The following is an 11,359-nucleotide window of genomic DNA, read 5'->3' as shown; positions in this document are numbered from 1 at the left end:
GCTTTATCAGGACAGAACAGGGTGATAATACGATCTACTCTAAAGAGTAGGAAAAAAAGCTAGACTATTTGGATTTGAATCCTCAACATGCCACTCTACAAGCTCTGTGACTTAGTGCAAATTATTTAAATTATCCTTTCTTGGTGCATAACAACACTACCGCATAATATCATTGTCAGTGCTCTGTAACTGTTTGTTATCATAATTATCATTAGAAAGAAACAAAAGTTGGGAGATGCTCTCACAAATGTATTTGCAGTGGGCAGAATGTACAAAATGTGATTCCTTACCCATGGCCAGCATTGTACTCCATTATCCTGGTTAGGGCATGCAGGTAAACATTACCACATTCTATGTGTCAAAACAAAGGAGACATTATAATTAGAAAAGTTCTAGGAGAGATTTTTAAAGCTAACTTAAACTTGATGTTAAACTCTGAGATGGGAGGAGGAGAAGGAGGAAGATAAGGGGTAAGAAAATATATTAGTGGCTTTCAAATATTGATTATTTTTAAAATTATTGAGGTAACAAGTGTAATTTTAGCATTCTACATATAAGTATTTTTTTTTCTTCTATGTAATGTTCTATTTAAAATATTTTTTATTTGGCTCTAATTAGTTTTACATGTCAGTAGAGTGCATTTGACATATAATACATATATAGAGCATAACTTCTCTTTCTTCTGGTTATACATGGTGGAGAATAACACCAGTTGTGTAATGTAATTATATATGTACATAGGGTAATGATGTCAGATTCATTTTACTATCCTTCTTACCCCCATTCTCCCTCTCCTTCCTTCACTCTCTTCTGCCTAACCCAAAGTACTTCTATTCTTCCCTAGACCCCTCATCTTATAGTGAATAAGCATTCACAGAGAAAATATTTGGCCTTTGGTTTTTGGGGATTGGCTTATTTCACTTAACATGGTATTCTCCAGCTCCATCCATTTACCTGCAAATGCCATAATTTTATTTTTCTTTAAGGCTGAGTAATATTCCATTGTGCATATATACCACACTTTCTTTATCCATTCACCTGTTGAAAGCATCTAGTTTGGTTCCTTACTTTAGCTATTGTAAATAGAGCTGCTATAAACATTGATGTGGCAGTGTCACTATAGTATGATGATTCCACTTAGGCCACTCATGGAAAGACACTGAAAGAGGAATCATGCTGGAAAAAAAGCATCAAAAGAATTGTTATTACTATCTTCACTAGTATCTCTTTATAGAGAAAGATCACCATTTTTTTTTCCTATTCTCTGTTAGAAGTAAGGAAGAAGAAATAAGATACTTATAAGATATTTCATTTCAGTTACTGGAAAAAGTCTACAGATTATAAGTATTAAATTCAGGCATTCGATATCTGTGGCTATGCCATGCCTTTCTTTAACAATCATTTAAAACATAAAATAAATTTTATCATTTTAATTACAGATTAGAACTTAATTTTTCCATATCATTTTTAGGGAAGAGAATTAATGATTGACAGACATCCTGTTTTTCACTCATGGTTGTTCCTCATTTAGTCCATAACCTTCTGCATAGGTCTCATTTGTCCACATTTCATACATGAGAATGAGGCCGTCAGGCTTGGAAGCACTAAGGACCTCACCCAAGCTTATGTGATTAGTCATCTTTTAAACCAGCTTGCAAATTCAGGATCTGACCACTATGAATCTCTCCATTTTCTTCTGGATGATGTCTCTCTGCACTAAAATACTTTACAATAATCATGTCTCCTTTGTCCAATTTCTTCCCATAGTGCAGTACCACATTTTTTGTCTAGAACTACATATATAGTTAATTCACCAGCTCCCAAATCTTTAGTAACTTCCCACTTCTTAGGGGATTAATTCAAAATTCCTTGGCAGAACACAGAAGGTTTTAAGCAACTTGTTTCCAAACTATTTCTTTGGCCTTGTCCTGATCCCTGCAAAGAAGACTCCTGTCATGCAGATTTACCTTGCTCTGTAGAATAACAAGATTCCTCAACCCACAAAATTCTTTCTGCCTGGAATACTTTTAACAGTATTATCTGCCTAGCTCATTTAAATCATTTTCTGAAGGCTGCTGTAAATATGCTCTCTGTGACACCCACAACAGAACTAATTTTCCCTCCTTTGTGATATCACATATCTTTTATACATTTCCACCTTGTAATCTATCTGTTACATATCAGTACCCATGATTGAAATACAAGCCACTTGAAGCAAGATACTAGTTTTATTCATGTTTCTGTCCATAGTATTCAGTTCTTGGTAGGTGCCCCTAAATTTACTTAGATAAATGAATGTGTGAGCATAAAATAGTTACTGCTCTTTTTAACCTCTTTTAAAAGTAAATTTCAATCCACCATGGATATGTTCTCTGGTTAAATTATGAATTTATGAACTATATATTTATAAAGTAGTGGTTATTGTTTATTTTCACATTTTCATTAGCAATGTAAATATAGTTTCTCATGAAAAGTTACTAGAATTTTTAAAGCATGCTCTAATTCAATGGCAAAGTAATTATCAAAAACATGACTTTGATATTTAAAATTAATAGCAAGTATATCAGCATAATTATTATTGAATAATTTTAAATAAATGAAATAGATATTATTTCTCTGCAACAAGAGATAGTTTGCATCATGCATGTATAAGATTTCTCCCTTAGGCCAAATTTAAATGTAGCTTCATAAATATCTACTACTCATTTTATGTTAGGAGTAAGATATAGAGGACAGAAGTCATAGCTGATTGGTCAAAGAATTAGTAGAATAAAATTCCCTTGAAGCTCTATGGAATGAATACTAGGAAATCTTCAGTAAATTTGAATTTGTTTTTTTATAAACAAACTTAGAAGCCATTTCAAAATACATGCCTTTTGCTATTTTATGCATATCTTGTATAATCGTGCATTTTTCTGAAGACATGCATGGGGACTAGATAAAATTCTTCAGAACTCCTAACTCTATACTTACTGTCTGGGGTAATGATGGTTGAGACTCACATTTGATCTGCTTTGAGCCTTTTGTAATATTTTATTTTCATTAATAATACATCTAAAATTGATATGCAGGTACTTCCGAATTTAATATACACAGTGTCATTCATTTCATTTTTTAAGAGGGCGATTCTATATATTTTAGTAACTAGATTAATCCTCTGATACCTACATGTTTTAAAAATGTTTTGCATATGAAACGTGAATTGTTTCACTATTCTCTCATCCTTATCAGCATATTAATTTCAATGGGTATCACACCAATTAGAGATTTTTTTTTCCATCTTAGTCCATGTGTGTTTTGGTTGTTTATATAACATTGGAAATTGTCTTGTAGAGGACTGCATTATTACTAAAACAAAGATGGAGTAGTTTACTTAGGTAATGCATTATTTCTAATCTCCTACCATTATATGTCAAGACAAAATCTTGACTGATGTGGTTGAAATGGCCTCTACCAAAGCCATTTACAGCTACAACTTGGATTCTTGAAGATCTCGATAATGCCAAGAGCAGAGAGCATAGGTTTGCCTGGCCTTGATGAATGTTACCCACACATTTGAGTTATTAACTCCAGCAATGTATCACCCTGGAAAATCTGAGAAAATAAAACAATTTTAGGAAAGAGCTATAAACTGTTTCAAGAAATGGTGTATTTTCCTCCATCCTTTCAAACAGCACCACAAATTAATTAAGGAATCTTAGTTCAAACCTCACAAGTATGTATTGGTTTATGTGTTAAATCATAGGAAAAGCCTAAAATTGCAGACTTAACTTTAATTGTACAAACAAATCTCTAAATAGAAAAAGACAATTTTAATAGCTATTGTAAATTTCATTTATAAATGCAATAGTGTGTTTCAATAATAAAGTTTTTAATATTTTAATCAATCAAAGTATTTAGTATTTAGGTTATTTAGTATGTAGTATTTAGGAGTATTTAGGTTACTCCCTTTTTTACTCTTTACTAGAGGAGGAAAAGTAAAAGGAATCCTAATTCACCCTTTACATGTGCAAATTACAGTGATGTCAGGTTAAAGATTCTAACTTTCTCTGCTGTCCCTTTCCACCTTGACTCTGAAGGCAGAGATATTAGTTCTGTACCTTCATTACTGATGGCCTTACACATATATCTTGTCCATGAGTGAAAAATCTTCTGCAAATTCAGAACTAGAAACACATTGACTTGCATCATAAAACAGAAGCTACATTATTTTACTTTTTTTACCCAAAGCTGTTGAAGGATGCCAAAGCTGAATTTCAGTTTTTGCTCTCTGTTTCCAAATTTCTTTAAGATAAAAAAATTTAATTTGTTATTATCTTATCACCCAAATTTTAATAGTGTATAAGAAATTCCCTATAAACCATCCTATATGATTTTTGAAAGCACGCTTGCCATAAATAATTCAATAGACTTAAAGAAAGAATATGTAAGAAAATCTTTGTGGAACTACTTGATGACTTATAATAAATAGCCACCTGCCTCAAAATATTTTCCCTGGTAATGTCCAAAATTCTACTGTTAATAAAGAATGGTTGGAACAAGTAATTTTCTTTTTTCAGCCAATTGATGTACAGGAGTTCATTGCATTAATCTGCTTAAGTGACTAACAAGATCAGGCAGCCAACTATTTATTTGGTTGGGTGGACAGTGTGGAAATCAGACCAAACTCAACCAAACTCTCACAGTGGCCTCTGAAAAGGAAAGAATACTAAAGCAAAAAGATGCACTCTCCATCTTTATCCTAAGAATGACCCCTCCTCCATTTCTATGTAGGATTCTCCAGAAAGTGAGAGGAAATAAGGAAATAATCTATTGAGAATAAGCTATGCTGGGTAGGGATAGTATAAGGATAGTTACAAAGTTACAACATGGACACTCCTGCCTTCCACAATCATCATTTATCCCCAGGATGGAAGACTCAGCCATTTTTGGCTGATGTTCCCTTATATAAAAACTCTATTGCAGACCAATAAGTTAGCATGCTAAGAAATTTTATTGGTTGTGATAACTCTTTAAAAATGTTGAGACACCTATGCCAGTGTATTTAGTATTTCAAAGTGCTAGGTATGGTAAAAGTTTTAAATTTTGGTCAGTTTAATATTCTATGAGGCTTAGATTGTTCATTAATTTAATTATTTCTCATATTTTTTCACTACCCTAGTATATTACATTTTTACTATTGACATTTGGGAAATTTCATTTATTTAATAAAGCCACTGTCTTATGTGTATCAAAATGTTTCCCAGATTGGCAGTTGGCTACAGACATTTTTTTTTTTTTTTTTGGGCAGGGGGGGGTCCTTTATACTTGGATTTATGTATCCAAGGTTTTTTTGTAAAATCAATTATTTGTGTAATTTTCATTACTCCAATAAAAATGTGAGCCTGTACAGCCTCAAGTAATAATCTACCAGGCTTTTCTTGAGCTGAGTAGTTTGAAGGACTAACTGAGGCATCCAAGTACTGTTTTACACAATCAAACACTCACTTTGCTGAATGTCTGGTGAGTTAAAGAACTAATAAATTGACTAAATAATAAATTTAATCTCAAATATTAGGTTATGATTTGTGAGAATATATTTCCAATAAAGAAAAATGTATCTTGCTATTGGAACTTAACAGGAAAATAAGAAATTTACAAAAACAGAAATACAATGTTGTCTCCAAGAGAATGATTTCTTTTTTCCAAGGAACATTTTTTGCAAAATATTTCCCTATTCCAAGGGATAGTTTTCAGTAATACCAACCAATTTATCAACCATAGTATGCAGGGTACACTTACCGTTAAGAATATCTTTTGAAAGATGAAATTTAAAAAGAATACATGAAGTTTTAAAGAAGAGAGTTAGAGGAAGCAGTTAAGACTACTCAGGCACTTCTTTTTGTAAGCCTGACTCTCACTGATTTAAAGAAGGCAAACAGAGATTTACTAGGAAATCACACAGTGAAGACCTTATACCAGGAAAAGTTCATAGGTCTTTTAGGTAAATTTATGAACAGAGTATAAATTCACACTAAGTAATATTTTATTAAATGAAATGTTTCCTCTGAGCTTTTCTCTCTTTAAAAATATAAAAGGCTATAATACAAAATTTTGAATCAATCAACAATGACATCTTTCCATCAGTCCAAAACAATTCATAAAATTTATTTTTAACAGATTATTTTAATTGCATAATATTAACTGGAAATTAAAAATGTACTCCAGATAATTTAATAGTTCATAAAACCTTTGTCCTAATAAAAATCCTCACCTTGTTTTTTTCAATAGTGTTTCATACAAAATCAAAATATTATTAATCCTAGAATTTTATGTTTTATTTTATATGTAAAGTGTGTCTGGAGATTCACAGTGAGAAAATAGCCAAATATAAAGTGATCCAAATCCATAGAGATATCACGTAAGAATAATGATCCAAAAGTCAATTAAAAGTTCCTTTATTTTTTTAGCAGATGAGGGGAGTTGGGGAGACACTCAGAAGGGAAGCCTTATCTTGGGTGCCATCTAGTGGACTACTAAAAAATGCCATTGTCTAAAGTGGAACTTAAAATGATGGTTATAACAACTTGAGCTCTTCATCTAACCATGAAATAATAATGAGCATCTACTGAAACATACATGGACTTAAGAAGTAAAATTGTCTTAAGTAACATTGAAAATTATAGAGGGAATTTCTGTAAATAGAGACATTATTATCTTCATGAATATATTTATAAACATGCTGATGTAATCAGATAAAGAAAATGCTTTTAATACTTTTAAGAGATTTTTAACATTAAAATCACAGTCTTGAGTTCTTTAAAGTTCTTTAAACTTTAGTTTCTTTTCTAAATTAAAATTAAAAGTTAAATAATTTTGTGTAAAAACATTTATTCTCACTATATGATTTTTATGACCATCTTTTGCGAATATCATCTTAGGAGAGGAATGAAGAGCCTTTCCACTATTCCTTGACTGTCAATTTTTAATAAGATCCCAAAATATTCCTATTATTTGTGACCTCTTTATTTCTAATCAGCTCTTCTGACTTTGGGGCCAAATTGAGTGCGCTCGCTACTGCTTGAGCCACATCCCCAGCCCCTCCTCTTTGGTTTTGTACACCCTTTTGCATTGTTTTTGACACTGTAATGCCTTCTTGTCTCCTTCAGTGTTTGCTACTAATCCCAAGGACTCTAACTAGAAAACTTTTGTGATCTCTAATTATTTTCTTGACAAATCCTTTGTCTCTCTATTCAAGCAGTGTTTACTCATTTGCCATATTCACCTTCCTGCTGTTCCTAAGGTTATGTCAGTGATTGAGAAATATAATTTTAATACCTTAGTTGAAAAATATTGGTAGGCACTTAATGGAATTCCTTAACTAGTTTTCTCACCATTTGGGGGAAATTGACAAGAATCTACTGAGCTCCTGCTATATGTTTGGATCTAGCTTAAATTGTTTTGGAATTATTGAAGAAAAATAACAGTCTCCACAGTCTTAACAGTGTCAAATAATCAGCTTAGTGAGATTATCAGTTGTGAAACAACAAAAAGCAATATGAAATAAGTGCTACAGTTTGTGGTATTAACAGAAGTGTAACAAATTCAAAGAAAATTAAAAAAAAATAGAGAGGAATGGTTTTAATTAGAGAGGAATGGTGTTAATGAATTTATGTGAAGTATGGCACTTATGTACTAAAATCTCTTAAGGTTTGTGTGCCCCCCAAATTTATATACTGAAATTATAATGATATTAGGAGGTGGGGTCTTTGTGGAGGTGATTAGCTCATGAGAGTGGAACCGCCATGCATGGTATTAGTCACCTTATGAAAGTGACCAGAGAGTTGCCTTGCCTATTCTATCATGTGAGGACACAGAGAAGATGTTCCCTCTATGAACCGGTCTAGTCCTGGCCTCATATCAAATATAACAGTACTTTATTCTTGAACATCCTAATATCAAATACTGTAAGAAACAGATTCCTATTTATAAGGTACCTAGTTTGGGCTACTTTGCTGTAGCAGCTTGAAAAGACAAAGACAGTGGTTTAAATCATTTGAAAATAGGTGGAATAAAATATGTGGCATACCTTACTTTATTACTTGTTTATTATTACCTATGTTTTCTAACAAATGCTGTTTCCACTAAGCCTTGATGCTGTGGTACTAATTTTTGTGTTTTTTATCAGAGTGATAATGAATTTGTGTTTAGGGTTATTTTAAATAAAAACAGCTAAGAAAGAATTTAGGAGAATTCATTGTCATTTTCTAGCATTTTTATACACTGTGATTATCTTTCAGTTTTCTTATCCTGGACTATGTCAAATAATGACATACGTTTTGGTTTTGTTGATAATTCAACTCCTAATTTACGAAGTTGAAGAGACTTAAACAGCATCTGGAAAGAAGGTAGGAAATTTTTAAGTTCATAAGATCCAGGGCAAACATGAGACTAAATGGAGAAAGTTATGGCATGGCTCAAGGAAAGCCACAGTAAGCAACTTAATAAAATCCAGAAATATGTACGGAAGTGACAAAATCATCACTACTTGAATTTATGAACATTGTAATTCATGTAATTAATTTTTATCTGTAACATGCATTCAAATTAAATATTGTACATGTTAACAAGGAACCATGTAATGTTTCCATATTTGCATATTTTGTGTACTCTTTAGAAGGTAGTGAAGATTTGTATGTGAGGTGTCCACCAAAAGCTCATGTGTGAGACAATGCAAGAGGGTTCAGAGAAGAAATGATTAGGTTGTGAGAGCCTTAAACTAATCAGTGAATTAATCTCATAGGGTTTAACTGAATGGTAACTGGAGGCATGTGGGGTGTAGATGAGGGAGATAGAGCATTGGGGGTGTGGCTTTGGGCATATATTTGTACTTGGAGAGTGGAGCCTCTCTCTCTCTCTCCTCTGCTTTCTGATTGTCATGTGAGCTACTTTCCTCTGCCAACTTTTCTGCCATGGTGTTCTGCTAGAGGAATAGAGCCAGTTTTCTAGGAACAAAGACTTCTGAAACCATGAGCTCTCAAATAAACTTTTCTTTCTCTACAATTGTTCTGGTTGGTTCTGTTAGTCACAGCAATGAAAAATCTGACTAAAACAAAGGTTAAACATATTTATCCTTGAACCTATACTATTTCTTTATGGAGGAAACATCAAAATTCATTCATCTTCCTTTTGAAAGGTACAGTGGTTCTTTGTGATCTACAATTACCTTTCTCAATGAGAACACAGCAGGCTTTCTTGTTTATATCCAATTGCAGCTTAGTGTTCATGGATCAACCTTTTCCTATTCCTCCTTCTCTCTCACTCTCCCCAGCCTCTGGTAACTGCCATTTTATTCTGAAGTGCCGCAGTCTGGCTGGGCATAATTCAGGAGCCACTTGTCAAAAGAAAATGAACTTTATTTTTAGAACACACACACACACACTGCACCACACAGCTCTTCAGGAAAACCCTCAGAGCCCAACTGCCACCACCAGCTTCCCACAAGCCTCTCCACCTCCCCCACTCCTCCTGCTCTTGAGGCTGATTGGCTGGGTCGCATGGGCGGAGCCAAAAAAAGCCCCCCAATGAGTAGCTCCTGGTCTGAAAGGGCGGGGAAACAGCCCAATGAGCATCACCACAGAGGAGCCAATCAGTTGGCAGCTAGAAGTTTGCTGGGCCGCTGTGAGCAAATTATCATCAGGCAGCTGGAAGTTTGCTGGGGCCCCTTCAGCTGTGGCTTTCAACACTGAAGATTATGGGATCAGGTTTTTTTTGACGCAACAGTTGTTAATTGGGGTTTAGTCACTGTGACTAAAACAACTGACACAAACAACTTAAGGAAGAAAAGTTTATTTTGGCTACAGTTTCAGTCCTTGGTTAGTCAACTTCATTGCTCTGAAACTGAGGTAAGATAGAATATTATGGTGAAAGGGCAAGGTGGAGGAAAGCAACTCAGTTCATGGTAGCCAGGAAACAAGAGAGAGAGAGAGGAGAGAAGGAAGGATTGATGAGAAGATAAATTCAGGGCAAACCCCCAATGACCTACTTCTTCCAACTAGGTTATACCTAGTAGTTGATTCAGCTATCAGTGGATTAATCTACCAAATGGATTAATCCACTGATGAATTCAGAGTCCACATGATCCAATTATTGCCTAATTACAACATTCAAACCTTGCTGCACTAGGGGCCATGTTTTCAACATGAGACTGTGTGGAGTATTACACTTCCAAACCATAACACAGCATATGAATGAGATCTTGGAGTACTTGGTACTTGTGTTTCTGCATCTGGTTTATTTCCCTTAACACGATGACCTCCAGTTCTATCCATTGTTGGTGCAAATGACAGGATTTCATTCTTTTGTATGGCTGAATAATATTCCATTATATATACACAGCCTTTTCTTTATGCCTTTATTACTTTATAGACACTTATGTTGTTTCCATTTCTTGGTTATTTTGAATTGTGTTGCAATAAGAATGGGAGTACAGATGTGTTTTGTACATACCATTTTTTTTCCTTTGGATATGTACCCAGTATGGGGATTATTATATCATATGATAGTTCTATTTTTAAAAATTTGAGAAAACTTTTACAGTTTGATATAAGAGCTATTAATTTGCATTCCCATCAGGAGTGGGCAATAGTTCTCTTTTCTATACATCCTTACCAGCACTTGTCACCTTCAGTATTTTTTATAATGGCCATTTTACTGGAATGAAGTGATAATCTCATTGTGGTTTTTATTTGCATTTCTCTGATAATTAGTGTTGTTGAGAATCTTTGCATAAACCTGTTGACCATTTGTATGTCTTCTTTTGAGAAATGTCTATTGCTAATTTTTATGGGGGGTATTTCTATAACAGTCTTTAACAGACAAAACTGAGTAGATTACTGGTTTCTAAGAATAAGGTATCAAGGGGCGAAGGGAGAGATAGATGTGGCTACAAAAAGCATCCTTGAGTTGATAGAACAGTTCTATATCTTGATTCTGATGTTGAATAAATCTTATGTGATAAGTACAATGTGGATTGCATGCACAAGTGTCTGCACATATAAACACACATGTGGGTTGTTTTTTGTTGTGCATTTTTAAATTCTAATTTGTTATATAAGACAATAGAATGCATTACAATTCATGCTACACATATAGAGAACAATTTTTCATATCTGGTTGTACATAAAGTATATTCACACCAATCATGTGTTCATACATGTATTTAGGTAATAGTATCAATCTCACTCCACCATCTTTTTTTACACCCATGCCCTCTCTCTTCCTCTCCCACCCCTTTGCCCTATCCCTATTTAGAGTTCATCTAATCCTCTAATGCTCTCCCTCCAAACCTCACTATAAATCAGCCTCCTTATATCATAGA

The sequence above is a fragment of the Marmota monax genome, unplaced genomic scaffold, assembly GCF_021218885.2.
Source record: "Marmota monax isolate L192 unplaced genomic scaffold, Marmota_monax_Labrador192_F-V1.1 WCK01_AAM20220418_F8-fsc00016, whole genome shotgun sequence".
In the NCBI taxonomy this organism is placed as follows: Eukaryota; Metazoa; Chordata; class Mammalia; order Rodentia; family Sciuridae; genus Marmota; species Marmota monax.
The sequence above is the reverse complement of the archived record's forward strand: the minus strand, read 5'-3'. Positions refer to the sequence as shown.